The sequence below is a fragment of the Zingiber officinale genome, unplaced genomic scaffold (genome assembly GCF_018446385.1).
Source record: "Zingiber officinale cultivar Zhangliang unplaced genomic scaffold, Zo_v1.1 ctg224, whole genome shotgun sequence".
Classification (NCBI taxonomy): Eukaryota; Viridiplantae; Streptophyta; class Magnoliopsida; order Zingiberales; family Zingiberaceae; genus Zingiber; species Zingiber officinale.
In genome coordinates, this window is record NW_024589900.1 from 436,436 (window position 1) to 460,177 (window position 23,742).

Genomic DNA, 23,742 nt, shown 5'->3' on the forward strand with positions numbered 1-23,742 from the left:
AGGACAAGAAAGGTTTGAGTCACAAACCTAAGTCCCAAATGGTCAAGTCCACTTACCACAATGTTCCATTCGATTATGGAACAAAACCTAGGGCTAGGAAGACCATTACCAAGGTTACAAGGGGAGTCACCCCTATAGTTGACCTTGACGAGACCCAAATGACCAAGGCTTCAAAGCCTAAGAGGGTCATTAGGAGGGTTGCTAGGGAAGTCATCCCTAGTGAATATTTAGTGAACCCAATGAGCTCAAATAGGTATTGGGTTCCTAGGAGCATCTTCTCTACCCCATAGATGGGTTAGAGAGTGTCAACTCCAATAAGAAGTGTAGTTAACCCAACTTTGAGGAAATTGACACTCAAGGAGCATTTTCAAGGTTTTGTGAACCTTTGAAAAATGAAAAGGAATTATCGTTTACTCCTTGAAGAGTAAATTGTGCCATATTTGAAAAATATCGATTTTAATCTTATTTGGCAAAATTTAAGAAAACCTAGAGAAATACCATAATTGGGATTTTGGTTTTCTCTTAGGGATATATGGGCAATCTAGGGTTAGTTTTTAAGTTAGCAAAGGCTAAGGATACTTAGATAGGGAATTTAGGTATTTTATTTGTGCTAACTTGCCATGATTGGTTGCCATATGCCATGCCATGACATCATATTTATTTTATTATCATTTGAAATGTCATGATAATGCTTAGGTTATCTATATGTCATGTTTATTTAAGTTTTCAAACTTTATGCCATGACATCATGACATTGGCACATGTTTTTACTTATGATATCATTTTATGCCATGTCATCATCTCTTGCATTAATAATCAATGAAATTCATTTAAGGATGAAAAACACATTTTGATATTGAGATCAAATTTGTGTTTAGAAAATGCATGAGACCTTAGTCTAAGATACCTAAACCCATATCTCACATCAACATTGACTTGGATGTGGTTGATACACTTTAGATGTATGTGAGATATTAGGATCATGAGTTAGGATCAAGGTGCATAGTTTTTGTACCTAGATGAGCCTAATTCAAGAAATGGAGGATCATAGGGAAAGCTTGTGTACAAGTCATGTACATTTAGCCCTAAGATTATGGTCCTAAATTAAAAGGTTTAAAAGCATTTTAAAATTGATTTGAAAAACCTTGATGAAGCTTTCCTAGTGATAGCATTCATCATTGAACATTGTGATACAAAGTTGAGTTAAACTTAAACTATTTCAAAGTTTTTGAACTTTGTATCAAGATTGAAAAATGGAAGTTATTTTCATAGAAAACTATTTTTCCATGATAGTATATGTTATGAGGAATGTATCCTCAAAATTTCACAATTTTTCGAATTTTCTGGAATTTTCTAGGAGTTTCTGAATTTCGGGAAGGAAATTTCAGAAATTCTGATATCAGTCTGGGGACCGATCAGAGAGGATTCTGATCGGTCCAGGAAAGTGTGGATCGGTCCAGGAAAGTGTGGATCGGTCACTAGGACCGATCTGATCGGTCTGGGGACCGATCAGGGCGTGCCGAATTTCTGATTCTTCAGCTGTTGTCTGAAATTTCAGTTATGGAAATGGTGTTTTTGGATTTCTAAAGGTTTGGAACTCTCAAAGACATTGTTGGTGCAATGGTCAAGGGGGAGTTGACCTTTAGGGGGAGTTTTACCTAATTGTCAAGGGGGAGTTGACCTTTAGGGGGAGTTTTTACTCCTTAAGACTTTTGAGGATTAGTGATATGGGATTATCGCTAAGTTGATTGTTGAGTTTAGTATCAAGGGGGGAAATTAAGAGTTTCAATGAAAGGTATGGGACTTTCATTAGGAAGAAACTCTTGAACTTGATACCCTCTTTTTCTTTTTGATGTGTGTCAAAAAGGGGAGAGTGTTCATTGGAGAATTATTGGAGAAACCCAAGTTAGGTTATCGGGTTAACCCAAGTTAGGGGAAAAATGTCAAGGAATGTTCAAGGAAGAACATTGGAATTCTTTTTGATGTGTGTCAAAAAGGGGGAGAATTATTGGAGAACCCAAGTTAGGTTATCGGGTTAACCTAAGGGGAGAATGTCCAGAGAATGTTCAAGGAAAGAACATTGGACATTGGAAGATGAGTGGAAAACCTAAGTTAGGTTATCGGGTTAACCTAACTTGATTATGGGTTTTGTCAAACATCAAAAAGGGGGAGATTGTTGGTGCAACCTTAGGTCAAGGTTGACCTGGTTGACCCGACTCGAGGTGACTTGACTCGAGTTGTATTTTGATGTTTGACTTGGGAAGATTGTCGGTGCAACCTTAGGTCAAGGTTGACCTAGTTGAGTTGCATGTTGATGTTTGACACTCGTGAGAGAGTTCTATTCTTGATGTGAGACAAGAATAGATGGTTGGGAGTTTATTGGTCCAACCCTAGGTCAAGGGTTGATCTGGTTGACCTGAAAAGTCCAAGTATGGAGACTTGGCACTGGAAAAGTCCAAGCAGGGAGCTTGGCACGGGAAAAGTCCAAGCAGGGAGCTTGGCAAGTGGGAAAGTCCTAACTGGGATGTTAGGCAGTGTGGAAAGTCCTGGTGAGTGAAGCCAGGTGAAAATCCTAGTGAGTGAAGCTAGGTGAAAGTGGAAGTCCTGGTGAGTGAAGTCAGGCAGTGGGAAAGTCCTGGTGAGTGAAGCCAGGCAGTTGGAAAGTCCTGATGAGTGAAGCCAGGCAGTTGGAAAGTCCTGGTGAGTGAAGCCGGGCAGATTGGAAATCCTGGTGAGTGAAGCCAGGTGAAAACCCTAGTGAGTGAAGCTAGGTGAAAGTCCTGGTGAGTTAAGCCGGGCAAGGGAAAATCTAGATGGATCAAGGGTGATCGGACATCTGGTGTTGAGAATGTCAAGTAGGTCAAGGGAGTGACCGGATACGTGACACGAAAAGAAAGTCCAAGTGAGTCAAAGGGATTGACCGGACACTTGGTGAAGAGTCTTAGCAGGTCAAGGGAGTGACCGGATGCTAAGCATGATGTACCAACTGGTCAAGGTTGACTGGAGGTCGGTGTGGGAGACTTGGGACTTGGTTTGGGCAAAAACCAAGCTCTGGATCGATCAGTGGATCGATCCAGCGATACGCTGGGTATCTGATCGGTCCGGTGATAACGATCAGTGGCTTACTGAGGCTCTTCTGATCGGTCTGGAGACCGATCAGAGACGAGCCAACTCTCACAGAGAGTTGGCTGATCGGTCTGGGGACCGATCAGCCTAGAGCCTGATCGGTCCACAGACCGATCAGAGCACGATCAGTGGCTCTGTGAAGATATGGCTGATCGGTCTGGGGACCGATCAGACTAGAGCCTGATCGGTCCCATGACCGATCAGAGAGGCTCTGGACCGATCAGGGTGGAGCCTGATCGGTCCAGGTCCTAGCCGTTGCGACACAACGGCTAGTGTCTGTGTCTTCTTCTTCGCAGGTTATAAAAGGAGATCGAGCCTCTGCTTCTACAATTTTTCTTCTTCTCTCTTCTTTCGACTGAGCTGCTGGTGTGCTCTTGAGCTTTGCTGAGTTCCGAAGCTTCGTGTGAGCTTCTCCGACTGGGTTCCTGCTGTTGTAGGCATCTCGTGAAGTTGCTGCTTCAACCAGTCGACGAGAAGGCAAGCGTGCTTGTTTTACATTCATATTGTCTTGTGCTTCTTTGTATTTTGTGTACTTCTATCTTGCTGTTGCAAGAGTTATTGTGGCGAGGTTTCTCCACCCACAAGGAGTATATATTAGCCGGTTCTCCGGGGACTCATCCACCGACGGATTGATAGGCTTCGTCCACCTTACGGACACGCCGAGGAGTATGAGTATCATCTCCGAACCTCGTACATCGCTGTGTTAAGGTTTGATATTCTTCCTTTCGTTTCTAGTTTAGTTTTCCGCTGCGCTAACGAATTGTAGGAAGAAACGAGCGATTTGGGGCGGCTATTCACACCCCCCCTCTCTAGCCGTACGAAGGATCCTAACAGGCGGGACCTTTCAAGGTTAAGCAAAAGCTCCGCTCAGGCGACTACTACTTGGAGGATGAGGGGGGAAGGCAGCTCGAGCGGCTGTGGAACACGAATCATCTCCAACCCTACAGGGTCGGGTGAGATGTACGAGTGAATACATGTGTTTTTCGTCTTCACCAACGGTCAAGCGACGACCTTAAACCCTCGTCTTCCCCAATGGTCGAGCGGGGACCTTAAACCCTCGTCTTCATCAACGGTCAAGCAGTGACCTTAAACCCTAGTCTTCGCCCAGTCTTCATCAACAGTCGAGCGGCAACTTTAAACCCTCGTCTTCATCAACGGTCGGGTGGTGACCTTAAACCTGTTGGATTGCGGAGGCCGACTAGAAGGGGGGTTGAATAGCCTGCAAAAAATAAAAACACAAAACCCTTCTTGACTTTTCTTAAACTAACACTTGCATAAAATAAATAAGTAGAAAGAAACTAAAGAAAGAGGCACACAGAGATTTACTTGGTTACAACCGAGTAGGTTGTTAATCCAAGGAAAGTGTAGCACTAAATATCTCCTTCAAGCGGAGAAGTCTCTTACAACAATGAAGCGCAAAACAGAGAAGCTAAACTACAAATAAAGCGCACAAGTGTTGAATGAATGGATTGCTTGGATTGTTGAAAAGCTTCTGGACCAAGACTGTATTTATAGCCTTGGTCGGGGCGCCTCGAAGGGGTTTCAGGCACCCTGGGGGGGATAAAAATTTATCCTCAATGAAACGGATTGCGCTTAACGCGATCCGGTCAAAAATCAACCTCCGAGCGCCCGGGATGGATCCGGGCGCCTGAACCACTAAGTCAACCAGGTTGACTTTCTGGTCTGGGCCTTCTGCTCCAGTGTTGCTCACCTCGGTCCGGGTCTTCCGCTCCGGTACCGCTTGCTTGGGTGATCTCTGCCATTCGGAATAGGGCTCACCCGAACCCAATTTTCGGTCTTCTCGAGCAGGCTTTCGCTCCGACTTCTCATCCCTCAGAATCGTCGCGTGCTTCCTTCTCGTCCGCTCGTGTACTCATCTGCAGTCTTCGTCCCTCGGTCGCACCCCGTGTCGACCTTCTCGCTAGCTGCGTCTCTTGCTTCCCGAGCAGTCTTCCGCTCCGGCTTCTCGTCCCTTGGAACCACCGTACGCTTCCTTCTTGTCCGCCGGTGTACTCTTCCGCAGCGCCTCGTCCCTCGGACGCACTGCGTGTCATCCTTCTCGCTAGCTGCATCTTCCGCTCGACTACCTGTGCTCCTAAGCTCCTGCACACTTAGACACAAGGTTAAAAATACACAAGACCTAACTTAACTTGTTGATCACACCAAAACAACCTTGAGGTTCCAACAATCTCTCCTTTTTTGATGTGAGGAACCCAAGTTAAGTTAGGGTAAATAGACATAAAAATAAACTAACTAATTTTGTAATAAAGTACAAAAAGATAGAAAATTTAAATTTTGGTCTACCTCCCCCTAGACTTATTCTTTTCCTTCTCCCCCTTTGATCACATAAAAAAATGGGGTTCAAAGAAAAACTCTAAGGGAAAAAAATTTGTAACTTTGAAAAAAAATTTGCAATAATTTTCACATAAAGAGTCTCTAAACAATTCTAAAGTTTAAGTAAGAAAATTTTTCTAAGAAAACTCTAAGTAAGAAAATTTTCTAAGTGAAACTTTAAGTAAGGGAAAAAAATCCTGACTTAGCCAACTTTGCAAAAATATTTTTGAAAATTTTTCTAAGTAAAAATTTAAACAGAAATTTCTAACTTCAGAAGAACTTTTAACTTATTTTTCTAAGTAAAAGTTTTTTTAAAAAAAAATTCTAAGTAAAAAAATGTTTAAAATCTTTTTAAAGTATTATTAAATTTCAACCTTAATGCTTTATCAGAGAGTTAATTAAACATTTTACTTCAATATTTTGACTTCCAGGTCGTGGCGAGACACTAGGCCTTCTTGGTTATTGGAGCAACCACCACTTTCTTAGATAAAGCCTCATAAAGAAATTTTAATGTCTAATTTTCTCGTTGAAAGCTCTAAATCTAATTAGTTCAAGTGCAAGTCAGACAGGACTTTGAAACCCAATATAGGTTCCAGCTTATTGGATTGACTAAAAATTTATTAGGGACATATCTTTTTGAAATGTTCCTAATTTGTCCCTTATGATATTTGAAATGCCAATTTAAATTGTTAAATTTTCTAACATTGGTATTAGATGAGCATGCATGATTTTTCAAGTTATTTACTTGTACTTTTAAATTATAATTTTCTACTTTAATTCTGTCGAATTCTTCTATTGGGCAAGATTTAGCTAATATTATTTTTAAATTTTTAATTTCCTTTTCTAACTTACAACAGTCTTTAGTTAACAATTTAACAAACTTAAAGAGTTTATCGGGAGGAAGAGATCGTACCTGACTTACCTTGTCAATTTCATTGTCCGTTTCTCCTCCTGAATTGCTGCTGTCTTCCAACGTGGCTCCCCCTTCTTTGATGCTCTCGATGCTCATTTGGGAAGAGCTTGACTCGCAGTCGTCGTCTTGATGACTCGCCATTAGTGCAAGTCCGGAGAAGGCTTCGACTTTCGATTCGAACGACGTGTCATCCCACGTCGCTTTTAATGTCTTGCGCTTTTGGACAACCTTCTTGCTTTTATCCTTGTCCTTGTTCTTTAGCTTAGGGAAGTTGTCCTTGACGTGCACTTCTTCGTCGCAATGGTAGCAGCAGATGGTCCTTTTATTTTTACCCTGCGAATGGTTAGTTTTTCTAGACTTACAAAGATTCTTGAATCGTCTTACCATCATTACCATTTCCTCGTCGTCGAGAGAAGACCCCGACTCAGGTTTGTCTCTCGATGCTTTGAAGGCGACGTTGTTCTTGGGCTCCTTCGTACCTGCACATCTTGATTTGTGCACTTCAAATGTGGAAAAGAATTCTTCTAACGTAATTTTTTCTAAGTCTTTTGAAATATAAAAGGCATCTACTAGTGACGCCCATTTTGAATTTCTAGGAAAGAAATTTAATACGTACCTTAGTTAATCTCGGTTACTTACCGTCTCTCTGAGATTAGAAAGTCCGATGATGATTTCCTTTATTCTTGAGTGCAGATGTGCAATTGTCTCGTCTTCCCCAAGTCGCAGGCTGGTGAGCTGGTTCCGGAGTAAATCTCATTTTGCGAGCTTGGCTTCGGACGTTCCTTCATACAGCTCAAGAAACTTTTCCCAAAGTTCCTTCGCAGAGTCGTAGTTGCCGATTCGGTTGACTTCTTGTGGCGGAAGAACACTTAGCAGATGGTACTCTGCTTTGCCTTTTGCCACATAGTCGGCCTGCTCCTTCTTCGTCCAGTAGTATTTATCCTTACCTTCCGGTGCTGTAAAACCGAACTCCATAATTAACATTAAATCAAAATCAGTTTTAAAGAATACCTGCATTCGCTTTTTCCAGCTAGTGAATTCCTCTTCGAACTTCGGCGGGTAGATACTTGGTCCGACCATTATTTCGTTGCTTCGTTCAGCGGTTAGTTCTCCTGAAGCGTCTTGGCTATGATACCACTTGTTGGATCGCGACGACCGGCTAGAAGGGGGGTTGAATAGCCTGCAAAAAATAAAAACACAAAACTCTTCTTGTCTTTTATTAAACTAACACTTGCATAAAATAAATGAGCAGAAAGAAATTAAAGAAAGAGGCACACAGAGATTTACTTGGTTACAACCGAGTAGGTTGTTAATCCAAGGAAAGTGTAGCACTAAATATCTCCTTCAGGCGGAAAAACCTCTTACAGCAATGAAGCGCAAAACAGAGAAGGCAAACTACAAATAAAGCGCACAAGTGTTGAATGAATGAATTGCTTGGATTATTGAAAAGCTTATGGACTAAGGCTATATTTATAGCCTTGGTCGGGGTGCCCCGAAGGGGTTCCGGGCGCCCTCGGGGGGATAAAACTTTATCCCCAATGAAACGGATCGGGCTTGACGTGATCCGGTCAAAAATCAACCTCAGGGCGCCCGGACGGTCCGAGCGCTAGGAATGGATCCGGGCGCTTGGACCACTAAGTCAACCAGGATGACTTTCTGGTTCGGGCCTTATGCTCTGGTGCTGCTCGCTTCGGTCCGGGTCTTCCGCTCCGGCTTCCCTTGCTTGAGTGATCTCTGCCATCCGGAATAGGGCTCACCCGAACCCAACTTTTGGTTTTCTCGAGCAGGCTTCCGCTCTGACTTCTCGTCCCTTGGAATCGTCGCGTGCTTCCTTCTCGTCCGCCAGCGTACTCATCCGCAGTCTTCGTCCCTCGATCGCACCCCGTGCCGACCTTCTCTCTAGTTGCATCTCTTGCTCCCCGAGTAGTCTTCCGCTCTGGCTTCTCATCCCTCGGAACCACCACACGCTTCCTTCTCATCCGTCGGTGTACTCTTCCGCAGCGCCTCGTCCCTCGGACGCACCGCGTGCCGTCCTTCTCGCTAGCTGTGTCTTCCGCTCGACTACCTGCGGTCCTATGTTCCTGTACACTTAGACACAAGGTTAAAAACACACAGGACCTAACTTAACTTGTTGATCACACCAAAACAACCTTGGGGTTCCAACAAAATCCTCGTATACACCAACTGTCAAGCGGCGACCTTAAACCCTTGTCGTCATCAGTGGTCGAGTGGTGACCTTAAACCTTGGTCCCGATAAGCAGTCAAGCATGAACGACGAACAACCAACTATGGATACACGGCACTAAAAAAAAGCTCCAAGTCTTCAAGATACGATGATCACTCGAGATTTTTCTGCTATGACTCCTCGTCACTGATCGGAAGGCCACTAAGTCGCAATAAGCAACTCACGATCTCGCTCGGGATTTTCCGCAGTGCACGAAATAAAGTGCGAGTCAAATCAACAAGCCGAATGACGGCAAAGGGACGAACGAATAAGAAAAAACTGCCGAACGGGTGATCATTCATTACTATGAAGGATTACCAACATCTTACATAAAGATTAAAAACAGAGGGGTGAATAGAAAATCACTCAAGTAGAGATCACTCCAGATAGTCCAAGGCATCATCGGGCATCGATACAGTCAGCTTATCTCGACTGATGATCTTGTTCGATAGAGCAGCAGGAAGGTAGCCGCCTGCCTAGAGTTGGCCGAACGTCCCTTTGATCGCTAGGTCGAACAGACAAAGTGCCCGGTCGGCGACCTTATCATTGAAAACGCCCGAGCAGATATAGTTTTCCTTCATAGCCTCAAATCGGCTACGCTCGACATCTTGATAAGTTTTCAAAGCCGCTTGGGAGGCCCCTAGCTCGTCCTTCGCAGTGGCCAGCTCATCATTTTTTATGAAAAGTTGACCTCGAAGGACAACTTCTTCGGTCGACCGGCTTTTCCGTTCGGCAATAAGAAAATCTTTAGCTTCTTTGAGTTTCTTAGCGAGAGCTTGAGCCTCTTTATTCTTTAGGTCCAGGTCTTCAATAGCCCGGAGTTTCCACACATTAGCCGATTCGATTTTGGCACCAAAAGTGTTGACTTGCTTGTTAAGCCGAGCCAGTAGAGAGGCTTGCTATGCTATCTTTCCCCGCTCGGCCTCTAGCAGCTCGGTGCTCTTCGCCAGATCGACCCTCAACTGAGCCACCTCAGAATTCATTTGCTCCAGCTACTCCTGAGAGGTGGATGATTGGCCGCTCGACGCCTTCAGCTACTTGACCTCCTGCTCCAGAAAGGCAAGCCTTTGGCACATGACCATGCTCTCTACCCAATACTACGAATAACCAGGAAAACATAAGCGTCGATCGGGGATAAATTAAGAAAACAATAAAACACAACACTTATCCCAGTGGGCATCTGGGTGTGGCTATCCGCGAGCGCCCCCGGAGACATAAGCGCTGCGCGGGCTCGGGAGTCAGCCCATATCTGTGCGAGTGTCCCCTGAATAATTATTTGGTGCTCGGGGGCTCGGGATTCAGTGTTGGTCGACTCCGCCATTCCTCAACCGAGAGGTGGAGAATTGCCGTTATATGGCACTGGCCGCTCGGGGCTGATTTGGCCAAGGTCGCTCGGTCGGAAGGCCGAGATTAGGACGCTGGACGGATACTATACTTTTTGACCTTCGACGATGATGGCATGAAGGCCACTGGTGGCACGTAGAGAGTTCCCTACAGTAGACCGGATAACGATGGCATCCGATCAGACGACGTGGGGGCCGCAGTCTCTTGAACTGGAGCTGGGGTCGAAGTTTCAACCCGCTCGGCGAAAGGACGTGGGCTAGTTCCGGTGGGGGTCCGCACCACCGAGGAAGCGGAGCGCGATAAAGTCTCTGCTCGACGCCTCTTATGCCTTATCAGTGGCTCTCCTGAGGAGGCCGAGCTCGACGCCCTTTCAACCCGAACAACCGGGAGCCGTTCGGAGGGAGGGTGTGATCCACCAACCGCTCCACCACTAGGCGTCCGGCTGGCTGCCCCTTCGCTCACCAAAGTTAGAGCCGCTTCGCTCTCGCCTTGCGGATCTTCTTGAGAGCCGACCGGCTGCAGACTGCGGCTCTCCAACTCATCTACAGCCGGCGCATTGATCGCTGCGGATCATCCGCAAGCTTAGCCTTTCTGACTAGATGTGCACATAGCATAACTTCAGCTGCAAAAGAGGAAGAAAAATCGGTTAGAATCAAAGGAAGGAGTGAAGAAGTTGCATACCTAGACTAGACGGAAGCCGGGTGTGGATCAGACTCAAGCTGAAAATGTAGAGGACACCCTCCAGCAACTTATGGATGTCATATTTCTGACCGGCCAACATGGAAGTTGCATTGAGGTAGTCCGATAGACTCTTGTACTATTTTAAGGGAGGTTGACTCGTCACTTCGAGTTGCTAGTTGGTCGGAAAGTCTGGCCGCTCGGGAAGACACACAAAAATGAAGTACTCCCTCCAATGCTTGTTGGAGGTCGACATTTTGTCGAAAAAAACTAAGCCCACTCGAGCTTGGAAAAGAAAAGTCCCCGGCTCAGACAATTTCGAATAATAAAAATAGTGAAAAAGTTGAGAAGTTAGAGGAATGTCGTGCACGCAGAATAGAACCACTACTCGCACAGTAGCCAAAAGGAGTTTAGCACTAATTGATAAAGGGAGATACGAAAATATTTACATACTGCAGGAAAGAATGAGTGGATTGGAAACCGCAGACCGATGGTAAACTGATCCTTAAAGAAACAAAGACAGTCGTGTGGTGGAGAGTTTGACTGATAGGAAGGAGAAGGAAGAAGAACTTGGTAATCGAAAGGAAACTCAAAGGCGGTTGTCAAGCTTTCAACATTGCCGGCGTCAAACCTGGACTCAATAGAGGTGTACCAGGGCCTAGGGACGCCGTCGGGAGGCTGTGAAGAGCTTGCCATCGGAAAAAGCAAAGAAGGTAGTGAAAAGATGCGATTGGAAGGAAGAAAAGCTTACTGGGATGTCGTTGAAGAGCAACAGAGGAAGAAAAATTACGTAGGGGCAAGGACAGAATGTCGCCGGAGGAAGGAAGTCGCTGAGAAACACAAGGAGTTATCACCGAAGAGCTCGAGGATGAAGATGCGCAAAAGGAGTAGGCAACGCACACAGGTTTATAAACCTCTGGGTTGGTCGACCGGAGCCATCCAATCTAGGTCGCAGAAACCCATGCAGAAATCTGGCTGTTGAATTCGAAGCGCCAAAGGTCACATCGCTAGCGGATATCCACCTGTCACGTCAGGCGTGTGTCGGTAACCGGCGAGACACGTGGCACTTGTCCACGGGATAGCATTTAATGAAGGCAATTAAGAGGCATGGAAGCGCGCTCAGCCATCATGAGCAAGGATTTGCACGGTCTCCCAGATATACGACTAATGCAAGCCCAGATCACGCCCACCCAAAGAAACGCAAAGAAAAGTTTCAAAGTGTGGGTGTTTGGTGTATTTATCAGTGTAAGGAAGCAAGCGTATCGTTGAACAAAAATCTTCAACAGGTCGATCGGAAAAGAAAGTTGCTAACACGGGCATTCAGTTAGAGCGGTCACATAGTCGACTGTCGAGTTATGACGGTCCAATCAAAAGCTAAGGAGTATCACAAGCCGATCGGGTGAACGCTCATTAACAATTTGTCCAGTCAGTCGGACTTGCAGCTTCCCTCGACTAGACTTGAGGGGAAGAGGCATGTGATGCGGTGATAAGGAGGGGCCCACCTAGCAGGGGCAGTTGCCATGATGGAGGTCCAAGTCAAGGTGATCAACGTTCGGGTATCATATAACCTATCGGGAGATCAGGTGGTCGACCGAGAGGAGAGGGTTCCGGTCTGACTCCACCTTTGACTTAGAGAGGTATGATAGACAATCAACGCTCGAGTCTATTGTCGGACGCCAAACAGAGGAGAAGACTATAAGTAGAATCTTGGTCGAGCAGTTACCCCCGCTTGGCTTGGATACTGGACTCGACGCTGGCCGCAGGCCAGGAAGCTATTTTGATGGAGATCGCCGCTTACCAAACTCGGGCTGGCACAGGGAGGGCCATCTGAGGCCGATCGGTCGAAGAAGCTTCGACCGAGCGGGCTAGCTAGTCGGTCGGCCAGACAACCATTGAAGATCCACTGTAATTATCTTTCGACATCATTTTCGGAGTTAGTGTCGCTGACACCGGGCATGGTCGACAAGAAGATCGTACAACGGAATCTTCCACTGCCATATCAGAGATATGCTCGGCTCGTTAAGGTATTGTGTCAAGGACAATTTACTGATAAGTCTTTTCAAGGGGAACTTCGAGACACGTGCTCGTTTGGGGAATCGTGCATGCACATTACATGAACTCTATATAAAGAGGGGTCCAAGTATCGCCGGAGGTACGTGGGATACACTATTTGCGCTACAGTCTTCGTTCTTATTGCTCCGCTTTCTATTTAATCATCGGTGACTGACTTGAGCGTCGGAGGGCCAACGCCGGGGATCCCTTCCCTGGCTCGGCATTGACGTCATTTGTTTTACAGGGCGAAACGAAGTCCATAGGCAGTCAGCGAGAACACTACATCCCAACTTTTCATCTTATCGACTTTCAGACAGGGGCTTATTATATATTTTCTCTTTTTAATTTCCAGCGGATATTCCCTCTATGTCGGGATGAAGATTCCGCGAAGAGAGAGGACACAGGTCCACCGATGTGGCGATGAGTTGATTGACCCCACCAAAATGACGAGTTTGTATTGGTTGGTAACCAGATTTAATATACATTCAAAACAGCGTATTATATTTCGAAGCAGTGATCGCCAAGAGCCTCGACGACGTCTAATTTGCCTATAAATTGAACTGCTCTTGTATGGGTGTAGATGAATAAGACGCTTATTAGATATTCAAAACTATAAAAGTTTATTTGAGTTCATTTTATGAGACTCGTTAAAATAAATAAATAAAGTTCAAATTTCATAATATTTAGCTCGTTAACTTATGAACATATTCATTAAGCGTATGTTTAAATAAAATAATAATAATTTTAATATTAAATTTATAGATTTTATATTTTACCTATGAAATATATAAATAAATTTATTAAATTTATCTATTAAAATAAAATTATAAATTTTAATAAAAATATTATAATTTTTTTAATATATAATTTAATTTTTAATAAATATTTAAAATTTTAATTTATATTTATTAAACGATCCGATAAAAATTAGAATAAATTTATGAGTCATAAATATATTTCTTAAATAAAGCTAGACCATTTGATTATAAACATTAAGAGCAGCTCGGCTCCATTACACCACCCCCTGCGCTCTCGTCTCCCAATTCCTCGCCGCTTCCTTCTCTCGACTCCCCTTCGCCAGCACGCGCTAGGGTTTCTGCGGATCATTCTGAGTTACTCGGATCCGTAGCTTCTCATCGCCGTCGGTGCAACGGGTCGCCCTTCGATTGTAAGTAGTACTCTTCTTCTAGTTTGATTGTTGTCGCGTCGCTGAACAATTTCTTCCTTATGGGGCTGTGGATCCGCATCTTCTATGCAGGTTGCAGTGTTCAATGTCCTAATGTATAAAATTGTACAAATGTTGTAAAGTTGAATGGTTTCGATTCATTGGAAAGTCTTTTTTTTGTTCTTCTTCTTGCAATTTTTCCACTTAACGAGATTCCATAGAAGCATAAAACACGATTTTTTAAGTGTACTCTTTCTTGTATTCGTTCTTGTTGAATTTGAAGTATTATGTAGTTTCCTTGCTGGTCTTGGAGGATTGTGGTAATTCTTAACTATTATCTTAATGCAATTTTTACCTTTTTTTCTTGGTTTTCAGAAGAATGTGGTGTCCATTTTGCACTTTATTTCAAGGCTTGATTGACCTGTTCTGCACTTTTTTACAGCGAGTTTTAATGTTTTAATGGAATCCAAAGGCCGGAAAAAGAAATCCAGTAGTAGTAGCTCATTGCACTGCGAAGCTCCCCTCGGCTACATCATTGAAGACGTTCGACCACACGGTGGAATCAAGAAGTTCCAATCTTCTGCCTACTCCAACGTAAGAATCAAAACCACAACTAAATATGTTTGTTTTTGTTATATATATTGGTTATCTTGGCTCGATTTAGTCCTTAAATTCCTTGTGGTTTTCCAATTGTTTGATGATTTTACAGTGCGCCAGGAAGCCATCTTGAGATTTATACAAACGCCTTCTTTCAGTAGTGTATAATTTCCCATATATTCCACTTGATTCTTCTGCTTTTGTCAATCTCAAGCTAGCTGTTTTCAAAAAATCCAACTTTTTTTTCACACTCTTTTTGGTCTCCAATTGTCTGTCTCATCGTTGCTCAAATTTTCCATTGTTTGATTCATTAATGGCGATATCACTGGTTGATTCTCCTTATCCTTCTGTTGCCTGCCCGATTGGATTCGAGGGCTATGAGAAGCGTCTTGAAATCACCTTCTCAGGGGAATCCATCCATTTGGACCCCCATCGCTGGGGACTGCGAACCCTTTCACAGGCACAAGTTGATTCCATCCTAGATTTGGCTCGTTGCACCATTGTTTCTCAGCTCTCCGACAAGGAATTTGATTCCTATGTCCTCTCTGAATCGAGTTTGTTTGTATATCCGTACCAGATAATCCTCAAGACATGTGGAACTCCTGTCCATTCCCAGAATCTTGGCACTTGCAGAGGAGCTCTCGCTATCCGTCCTATAGGCAAAGTATTCCCGTGGTACCTTCAATTTTCCCAATGTGCAGCCGTCTCCCCACCGGAGCTTCTCTGAGGAAGTAGCTGTTCTCGACCAATTCTTCGGAGACCTGAAATCGGGTGGTAATGCATATGTTATCAGTGATTCTGCCAATTCAAACCGCCAATGGCATGTATACTACGCCACAGAGAAACCTGAGCTCCCCATGGTCACCCTTGAAATGTGCATGACTGGATTGAACACAGAGCAAGCATCAGTCTCCTACAAGAATTCACAGGAAAAAGGTGGTCAGGTCTCTTCTTCCAAGGATATGACAAACCGCTCAGGGATTTCCGATATCATCCCTGAGATGGAGATATGTGATTTCGACTTCGGCCCTGTGGGTACTCAATGAATGGAATTCATGGTTCGGCGCTATCTACCATCCATGTGACACCAGAAGAAGGTTTTAGCTGTGCTAGTTATGAAGCAATGGGTTTCAATCCTATCTCCTAGGCTTATCAGGACCTGGTCGAGAAGGTTCTTGGGTGCTTTGGTCCTTTTGAATTCTCACTCGCGGTGACCATCTTTGGGGGACGAAGACTGGCAGGCACTTGGGGGCGGAAGATAAACCTCAACGCTTACAAGTGCAACGGTATGGTGGAGCAAGGTCTACCAGAGGGTGGTCTATTGATCTATCAGACATTTTCTACCTCTGCTACTGTAATGTCACCAATATCCACCCTCCGTTGTTACTGGGCATACGAAACCGGCAGAACAGAGAAAGCTAATGTTAGAGGCTCATGGCCAGAAAGCAAGGATGGTGACGGCGATGAAGGGGAGGCATAAGAACAAAGTTGAAGAGAGGGTGCCATTATTCTATCTTTGTCGTGTTAGATCTCTGCTCTAGGTGGTCCACAATGAGCATTAGAAGCTAAGAATTCATGTATTTAGGCCTTTTTGGCAATCAATATAGTTACATTTTATCGATTGTGTTAAGACTACAATTTAACAACGATGATGATATGTCTATACACACAAGAGACGAGAAAACACGGTAAGACTAGGCGACACACGATGGAGTCACAAATGAGCTGAGTTTTTCTCTTTTGTTCAATAATTTTAAAGGCTAATATGAATTCGTCTCCACTGATAGAACTTTGAGTACGAGTTTTTAGATACATTAGAAAATCATAAATAGTTCGTCTTCCCATCTCCAACTCTAAACTCTGCTGCAGCGATACACTGTAGAATTGCATTGCAGTTGCTTACAAAGCCGCCTAAGAAAGAAGCAGAAATCCAAGATTAAACACTGCATGTCACCGAGTGCAATTACATCACACTCCCAGACGATCAGAGATTTCAAGCAAATGCGATGCAGCTCTGCCCTCTGACATCTCCCAAATCAAGCACTCTCTTCTGCTTACTCTGTTTCGCTTTGCGCAGTGAGGCGAGGAAAGAGTAAGTGGTGGAGATTGGAGCACCGTGAGGGACTCTCTTTCCTTGCTCTGTTCTTGGTCCCCCGCCCACATGGGAGCAACTGCTGCTGCTGCTGCTGTTCTGTTCGGTCAGTTCTTGTTCTGCTCCTTCTGCTGCATCTCCTTTTTATCACTGTATCTTTTCTCGCTTGCCTCCATTCTGTTTTGCTTTGAATGGTGTTTCACTCGTCAAAGTTCAAATAATTACTGGACTTGTAGCTAGACATTAAAATCATTCATTAATTGTAAATGTTTTGAATGAGTAACAGTAGGAAACGTGTAGTTAGAGATGGATCGAATGACCAAGGAGACTATTTTTTTTTTAGGATGAACTTTCATTGTGAGACCTATAAATTTGATGACGCAAATCACTGATCCTCTCCCTCAAACTCTTCGCCTCCACTTCATCTCTTTGATGGAGAAGGCAGCAACTGAGTCGGAGGAGGAGGAGTAGTGTTGCCGTGGCGAGCGTGGAAGGGCAAGCTGAAGACGAAGAAACCGAGATCAGCATGAACGAGGCTGCATGGACGCTGTGATGGAGAAGACAGGGACGGGGAAGGAGGAGTGTTGCCGGCTGATTCGATTCGTCGAAGGCGATCTCTGAAGGCTCGCAGGAGGTCACACAGGTGCTGTGACGTGGCGTAGGCGGCTCAATCGCTACTTCAACATGTTTTCCCAAGTATGATTTAGACAATGATAATGCTCTATATATAATAAAGACAAAACGCGTAAAGACATTTATGATATACAAAAATCAAAAACATGCTATTCATAATGAATTTAATTTTATTATTTTCATCCAACAACAATACAATCAAACATTACCCCACTATTAAACTTTATACTCTAATTTTATTATTATTTTTCCAACAATCAAACAGACACCTGAAGGTGAAAATTTTCAAAAGCTTAAAAAAAAAAAGCTTAAATGGGCGCCTCTCCACATTGAACTTCTGCAAATAAATATATAACTAAATGGTATACTATGAGCTTGAGCAAGGTTGTCCTATGTCATGCCCTAACTCAATAGTGCCAAATTAATAAAAACAAAAAGAATTAAAATAATAATAAATTAAATGTTTTAAATAATAATTTACTGAATATTTTAATAAATATATTATTTTTTATTAACTATTAAAACTTATGGGTGACATGATGCCCATGTGCCAACACAAGTTAAATATTATGTAATTTTGCTTCATTAGTTGTATAGGGATGACGGCATAAGAGATCTAGTCACATACGACATGATCAGCTTCACACTCCTTGTAAAGTTAGACACAACCAACTGAATTCCTAGGAATATAAATGAACCAAGTCGTTCGTGAGCTATTCGAAACTCGATTCAATAAAAGCTTGTTTGAGCTTGTTTAATGAGGCTCGTTAAGATAAATAAACCAAGCTCAAGCTTCGCAATACTCAGCTCGTTAGCTCGTGAACACGTTCGTTAAGCACATGAATCAACTTTTAAATTAAAAAAATAATAATTTTGACATTAAATTTATAGATTTTACACTCTATTTATGAAAAATATAAACAAATATATTAAATTTATTTATTCGAATAAAATTATAAATTTTGATAAGAATATTATAATTTTCTCTAAATATATAATTTAATTTTTAATGAATATTTAAATTTATAATTTATACTTATTCAGCTCGTTTAGACTCGATAAAAGTTCGAATAAGCTCGTGAGTCAGGAATATATTCGTTAAATAAAGTTCGAGCTAGACTCGATTATAAACGAGCCAAGCTCAAACATTCAAGAGTTCGACTCGGCTCGACTCGGCTCGATTACATCCCTATAAATTCCTCTGCATGATCAATGGACACATCTACATGATCCACTGATCAATATTTACCCATAAAATTCTATTGTATAGTCTATCTGTAAAGATTATTCCATGCGTTTAGTGAAGTGGTCCATAAAAATTATTTTCTTTCAGAAAATTAATGAGTAAATAAAATTTTAAACAAATGATATATTTATATAATCATAACAGCTATGAATTTTCTTGTCTCCATATTTACACAGAATAATATTCTAGACCGTTTCTGATGTAGCTTATGACCAAATGATGCACCTAAAATGGTACATTGTCAAGATTCATGCATTCTGCATTGCACTGGGGAAGCTTAAATTTTTGTCTCGTCTTACGTACGACCAATCCACCATCTAATAGGAATGTACGTCAACTTTACATAAGTAAAATGTGTTAAGATTTTAGACAGATAACAGTAATTAAAAGTAAACGTATTTGAGATGATGCAAAAATTTATAGCTAATTAAATTAAAAGGAATTTTGGTGTATCATAGATACGTCAAGAAGAGTGAAATAAGAAATACCTTGGCCAGTCATGTAAGGAGAAAAGATGTGAATCGAGATATATTAAGAACAACTTCATCATATAGCAATCCAGTTTTTTATTATAAGCATGACTATAAATGCCCTCCTCACCGAGCACAGACATCCAACCGAGAAGCAAATGAACAACCAGTAGTGAATAAATATTTCCAACAAACAACTGGAAACCCAACTCGTGATGGATCTCTCTCAGCTACCTAGATCAGAAGATAGAACTAATTAGGAACAAACAAGAGGGTGCTTCTGAATCATGAATCATAAACCAAAAAAAAAACAAGCACAATGATGGGTTAATTACCAATTAACTTGGACCAATTTGTAGGGTATTGTGCCTGTGGGGAAGGCCAGGGACCAGTATATCATCTATCTGGTTAGTCGTTTTAAGAGTGTGTAAGGAAATATAATAAAACAAAATAAGATTAGTCGTTTTAAGAATGTGTAAGGAAGAAATTTTCCTTTCAGGTTTTTACCGAACCACGTGCAACTAAATTTGGCAAATATTCATTTCACGTACGTTACTTTGAAAATTACCAAATCACATATAAGATAACAATTTTACCCTCCGTCTTTCCTCTCGTGGCTGTTGTGTGCATCCAAACCGAAAGAGAAATCTAAACCATGTTCGATTTCTCTTCGCGACAGGCATCCGAACCAACATCGATGACGGGCAACGATGCAGCTTCTTCGTCAAATATAAACCTAAACATCATGTCATTTCCAACACCGACATGTTTTTGATGGCTTGTGACACGACACCACAACTCAACGAAGACAAACAACCCTCTCCTCCCAACCACCGAAGTCTTAACCGGCGAAACGCAACCTTCCTCCGGCAATTGCAACCATTCAAGAAAAAGCAAAGCACCAACAACATTTAAAATCCAACCGAGGACGAAACTTTTCACTGTAATCAATGGAGACATATATGTATTCTTCTACTGGATTTTAGTTTGTCTTTTTTCCTTTTTAGATATTAATATTATCAATTCGTAAGAACATTAATATTTTTAATTTTTAGATGTCTTTATTTAACTCGTTAAATCAAAATCCTAATTTTGTTTTTATCTAAAAGTTTAAAAGTTAATTGTTTCTAAAAGGATAAATCCTAAAAGATTAATAGTACAATTTTAGTAAAATACACATTTAATGATCTATTGACTTCCTCTACTAGGTTATTTTTTAAAAAAAATATTCACAATTTTAATAGAATTTTTGTTTGTAATATAGTTAATTTATAATTGTATTAATGCAAGGAAGATCAAATTTCTGATAAGGTGCGCATAGTTATGATGCAATCTTTAAATTCACATAGAGAGTCAAAACAAATCTATTACTCCAAATATAAATATGAGTATTGGCAATATAACACCTTTAACTTTCTGTAGCATTGTGGTCAATACTAGAGAAATTATTAATTATCATTTCAATTTGAATAAATAAGCTCCTAGTTTTGTGGATGACCCAGTACTTACAAATACAGGATTGGAAGATCTTTTTGAGGATACGTGGACTAAAGAAAAATATAACGGGAATAGAATGGAAGTGGAAATTCAAATAGATGTTTTTGAGGATAAATTCTTAGCAAATGATATGCACTATTCATTAGATGAGTCAATCAACACTAACGAATATATAGCGACCTTGAAGAACAGTTTCCATTAGTTAAAAATACATATGAAATGAACATAAGACTTGTTCCATTTCTAATGGAAGAAGTAGATGACTTTGTTGAGAAATTTTGTGTTGATCAGGTAATGTATTTTTTAAACTTTCATAATGTTAACTAAATTTTAGTAGTGCTAACATAAACATATATCTATTCTTATTGTAGGTATATTCAACACAAAAATATTTTAAAGATGCATTTGCTAAATATGCTATGAACAGATGTTTCACATATAAAATAAAGGACACCAGGAAAAATAGAGTTAAAGCAATATGTGATGAAGAAAATTGCACATGGACAATAATTGCAAGGTCAGATATTGAGTTCATGATTACAAAATATTTAGAGCGTCATCAGTCTGATCTTAGTATGACAACGGTTGATCATCCTACAAGTACATCTTCATTTATAACTTCTCAGATTGAAAGTAATTTTGTGGCATCAGAAGATTATAGACCCATAAACATTGAGAATGAAATTAAATCATGATTTTGAGTGAATATATCATATCAAAAGGTATACTATGCACATGTGAAAGCTATACATAAGGTGGTAGGTGATTTCGATAAGGATTATGATGATGCCCCTAGACTATTTCGAGAGCTAAAATATAGAGATTCAGATGGATACGTTGCATTGAAATGGTGATAAACTCCAACATTGTTTTTGGATTTTTGGTTCATGTGGAAGAGTTTGTCAAACATATTTTCAAAAATTAAATATAATTGATACAACACACCTAAGGGACAAATGTCCTGGTACATTATTGATGGTCATAGTAGTAGATAGTAATGGAAATCTTTTTCCAATTGGTTTTGTAATTGCTGAGGTTGAGTGTGGCTCTGCATGGGAGTGGTTTTTAAATCATTTAAAGATATTTTTGTTGTTGATCCATTACATATAATAATTATATCGATAAACATTGTGGAATATTATTTGCAATGAGTAAAGTTTACCCTATTGTTTACCATAGATTATGTTGTCATAACCTGTCTTGTAATATGGTTTCAGAAACTCATAATAGACCTACATTAGTATTGTTTTGGATTGCAGCTAGAGCAGATATAATTCCACAATTTGATCGAATCATACAAACTATGTTAGAGACACATGTAGATGCTTATAAATGACTTAATATAGAATTTACAAAATGGGAAAATACATATTTCCCTGATAGAAGATACTCAATGTTGACAATGATTTGTTCTGAAAGTATAAAGGTATTATTCAAGAAGACTCGAGAACTCCCAATTACAATACTAATAAACAACATAAGGAGGAAGGTTGCTCAATGGTTTTATAACCATAGGGAGAAAATGGCTACTTTTGCAAGAGTATTGACACCATTAGCTATGGAGATTGACACTAGGAGACAAAAAATTGGGTATTATAAGGTTCATCCACATACCATAATAGAAATGGAGGTACAAACTTATTCATCATCCTATATAGTTGATATGGAGTTTTGTAAATGTGATTGTGGTGAGTTTAAGATTTCAGGGATTCCTTGATCATACGATATGACAGTATATTTATGCAAGAACATGGACTCGTATAAGTATTGTAAGCATTATTTCTTATTTGAAACTTGAAAAAGTACTTACATAGATTGTATTTATCTATATAAAAGTAAACAATATTGGCCAATAAGTGAACACGAATGTATTGTTTTACCACCTAGTAGCCTTGTACAACCTAGAAGAAGGAAGAAGTCAAGGATCACGTCCAAGCACACGAGAAAGGCTAAAAACAATTGAGTCATAATAAAATATTGTGTAGAATGTCATCAGAAAGTTGATACATATATTGGTGTTCTTTTGTGATAGTGCTCAACTTTTGTATGTATTTGAAACACAAGCCTATCATTGTGATGAATAAACATATAAGTGTATTTTGCTAAATATATTTAGATGTGTATTTTGCTAAATACATTTAAATATCTCAAAGTAATGTTGTCTATGTTATATTTCAATATTCATATGTTCTTTTATGTAGATATATAAATTGTGAGTGTTGGTATGTGTAATTAGAATGTATTAGATGCAATGTTTAAAAAATGGATGATAAACATTCACGATGAAGACAATCTAATGGATTGTTATTGAATTGTATAAAATTGTTATGTTATGTTGTTGTAAATTATTGTGTTTTGTGTTCTAAATTATTTTATATTGAATTGTGTAAAGTATTATGTAAAATTTGTATGTTGTGTAAACTAGTGTTCAAAAAATCGCTAATCTCAATATGGTGTATCGTAACGATGTTTGAGGGTATGGATGCATTTAGGATATCAGCTCGAGCACATAGGAATTGGGCCTATGTTAATCCGATGTCATTTGGTCCAACAACCAATTTTGGTTAAAACTGACTGATAGACTTAGCAACTCTAAAAATTAAAATTTTCATGTCTTAAGAAAGAGGAGAGAACAATGATCTCAAATATGGTGTGTTTTAGTGATTATCATTGCTGTATCATTTTTATTGAGCTTCCAACATCATTTCTCATGGATGAATCATGTTCAAAAAATTACTGCTCTTGATATGGTGTATTATAATGTTATTTGAGGGCATGGATACATTCAGGAGACTAGCCCGAGCGTATAGGAATTGGTCTCATGTCAATCCAATATCATTTGGTCCATCAACCAATTTTGGTCAAAATCAGCTAATAGACCTTAGCAACTCTAAAAATAATAAATTTCATAACTTAAGAAAGAGGAGATATTAAGGTTCTTAAATATTGTGTGTTTGAGTAATCATAATCACCATATCATTTATATTTAGCGTTCGACATCATTTGTGAATTGAATCTATTTGTCATTTAATTGACTGATATAGTGATTAGTCGAATCGATGGTGCTATCAATAGAATCTATTTTCTAGTATTAAATTCAGAAATTGAACCAGTCGACCGACTTAATTCTCATATCAGCCAAATTGATTCATCGCTATTCCCTTTCTAATAATTTACGAGTCGAATTGATTGTTTATATCAGTCAAATCGATTCATTGATCAATTCGACTCATTTAAATACCAATCGACTAATTTAAATTGTTCTTTTATGTAGATATATAAATTATTGTGTTGTGTTGTGTTGTTGTGTTCTAAATTATTTCTATATTGAATTGTGTAAAGTATTGTGTAAAATTGTTGTGTTGTAAATT

At 40.6% G+C, this 23,742-nt stretch overlaps 1 pseudogene; it reads left to right on the top strand.

The window, feature by feature from the left end:
* The first annotated feature begins 14,570 nt into the window (after positions 1–14,570).
* Positions 14,571–16,341, top strand: LOC122036912 (annotated as a pseudogene).
* Positions 16,342–23,742: the final 7,401 nt, after the last annotated feature.